A 3,015-nucleotide genomic window follows, 5' to 3' on the forward strand; every position below is an offset into this window, starting at 1 on the left:
CGACAGGTGAAACGCAGCGTTACCTGAATAAAATGACAGATTTCTCTGAGTTTGAACATTGTTGGAAACATTTGGGATAATGTAAGAACTCAACTACATATAGAACAAAGCTCTAGAGTTTATAAACTGTTTAATGCAGAATTATTACTCATTATCACTCGCTTCAACATTTTAAAAAAAAAGCCTCTTCATACAAACACAGAGGCTTCAACACAACAGCCTTCATCACTACAATACACCCACACTGTCTTTGTACCGGCAGCAGCGGCAGCAGACAATGTGTGCATTCACCGCAGCACACTGAGCGGGGTTGTTAGGTGTAAAACAGGGACGTTTGCGTCCGTGACGGGGTGACTCACTTCGCAGCGCACTGGAACCGATGTTATACTCCTTTGTGCCGTGAAAATAACAACAACAAGCGGAGCATTCATTCACAATTGTGATGTCAAAAGGGCCGAAGAGGAGACAACGTCATCGTAAACCTGCGAGTTACACAACCGGTGGTTTTATTTTAGGGTTCGTTCAAAAGACTCGTTACACTTCAGTTTGTAGGTCAACGGAGACACGTCACCGTCCGACCCCTCTCTGTCTTCAGAGGGAGTGAGGACGGGAATTAATAGGATTTTACTGATACAAGTGTCATTATTGATTCTTTAACAGTTCCCTTATTGGAGGAAGCATCAACTGTTTTATTATCTCTGAGTCCAAACCAGTTATTAGGTTTATTCTTATTTCATTTTTATTTTCAAGTCATTTTTTTATTGTTTAAAGTTTTTTAGTTGATGTTAAAGATTGTAGTTTTTTTTGGAACTATTAAGAGATGTTTGGACCAAAAAGACATTTCCTTTATGTTATTACTTTAAGTTTTGTAAGTACACAAAATCATTTTAATTCATCTATTTTATAAAAACCTTCTCCAAACAGAGAAACAGAGCGTAGTTCAGTTAAAGCACTTTGAGTTTCTTCGTGAAATGAAGCCTCACTTTGGACCGTTCCTTCGTCTCTGCTGCGACTTCCTTATGTTGGAAGGTTGCAGCAGCGTAGACGCACGAGTTTGACGCCATTGCAATGATTGCATTAATAAAAGGGATTGATAAGCTTATTACTTCGTCCAGTTATTAGTTACACTACTAGATGTATTTCTTTTCTGCACATTAAATTGGTTCTTGCATTCTTTCTCCACAAAATTCAGACCCTAAATCCAGTTGTGTTTGTTAAAATCAAAGTTTTTGAGCAAATTTGATTCTTTTGGCATAAAAATAATTCCTTGCTGCTTGGGCCTTATTGATTTGGTATCAGTGACAGAAATCGTGTTCTACATATTTTCCCAGCATTTGGCTAAACACTAAGTTAGCGGTCGAGCTAATACTGATACCAGCTGTAAGACTGTGTTCGTCTGAAGTTTGTCAGCTACAAAAAGGGAACCCGTCAACGTACCACAGGATCCTTTATAAGTTCACAAAAATAAGTTCACATTTTTCAACCTATTTCGAAGCGATATCTTCTTCTACTGTATAACAAATAAAACAAAATGTGAAATCAAACTCGGAGTAAAACTCTTATTCATATGTTTAATGTGTTCATGTGATAAAGAGAAGTTAGTAACCAGTCTGACTTCCTTGCTGGTTTCCTCTTTTAACCGACACTCCTGATAAAACCACAGGAAACAAAGACATCAACAGTTACTCATGTCGGAGGGGCCGAGGGTGTGTGGGTGTTAATGATCGTGTTAAAGATAATCAGTATCCTGCGTTACCATCTATAACATCGCTGCTGAAGGTACTGAGGCTGGTTGCTGCTGACGCATGGCTTCTTTAAAGAGTAAACTATCAGTCATATCTGCCCCTTAAAGGTTAAATATATTTATACTGTAATCTAGGTGAATACTCGATTCTGATTGGCTGCTGTGCGTCTATTAATTCCTGTTGTATGACGCGTAGTAAGTAGTTCCAGTAAAGCTCTAAATAAATGAGCTGAAATCTGAATGCTACCTAAATATATCTTACAACACTTCAGTGCCTCATCGTCCGCTGAGAGTGGTTCTGGCCTCCACGCCGTCCATTAATTCCTGATAACAGACACCACGTCGGGTTTTATCCCTTACGAAATCAACTCGCCATTTGTCACTTCCAAAGTGACTTCACTCCTCCACCGACCACAACAACCGCTCTTTTGTGCATCCCTTTCCTCTCGTGACGGGAGATGTAAAAGCGTCCCCTCCAGTCTGACATCGAGGTGAATCACACGTCGCTCTGTTCGCGGCCGCAGCTCACAGCTGATCTTACCCACTCGCTCGTGACTCAGATCTTATGGTTTTCTAATCAGCCTGAACAACATAAAGCCGCGTGGCGTCAGAGGATCATTCAATGCAGTTTTTTTATACTCTTAACATATTAATGTTTTATATATTTTACAATTTCATTCTCTTTATAGTTTTCTGTCTTTTGTACGTGACAATAAGGTTCTGTTACAGTTTTCCCCGGAGTCAGAGTCCTGGTTGGAGCCTCTGTGAATCAGCTCGTTGATGTACTTCCTGTCGTCAAACTAGCCGAAATAAAAGCTTTAATTCACCGCAGAGTTTAGAAAACTAAAATGACCAAATAACCTGCGATATATTCATCCCAACCTTACGTGATAATAGAGGTTACTAACTCTTCTAGTGTTATCCTGTTTTGTTTATGTTAACTGCTTCTCATGACCGATACCGATACGATACTGAATAATGAGGAGGAGATGAACTTGTGGCCTAAAATGCCTGATTACACAGCAGCTTTTCAACAACCTGCGATGTTTTTAGGCGTTTTCTTTCACTGCAGGAGTAAAGTAAAAATGTGAAGAATATCTCTGAAGCGCTACAAAACAACGAACCCCCACTTTCCTGCAGAGTCGTCAGCAAACATGTTTTTAGGGCGACTAAAAACGAATAGCGAATAGTCGAATTACTCGAGAAGAATCTAAGCCGACGCACTTTTCATGAGTCGGGGGGCTCAACCTTTAGCACAGTGAGGGGGGGGG

At 40.1% G+C, this 3,015-nt stretch overlaps 1 protein-coding gene across 1 annotated transcript in view; it reads right to left on the bottom strand.

Annotated features, from left to right (window-relative positions):
- Nucleotides 1-3,015, bottom strand: part of LOC118327444 (E3 ubiquitin-protein ligase pellino homolog 1-like) — a gene marked incomplete in the record, with an annotated part of 27,892 nt that overhangs the window by 11,550 nt on the left and 13,327 nt on the right.

This window comes from Morone saxatilis, unplaced genomic scaffold (genome assembly GCF_004916995.1).
Source record: "Morone saxatilis isolate NCDOM2014 unplaced genomic scaffold, NCSU_SB_2.0 Contig17, whole genome shotgun sequence".
Taxonomy (NCBI): Eukaryota; Metazoa; Chordata; class Actinopteri; family Moronidae; genus Morone; species Morone saxatilis.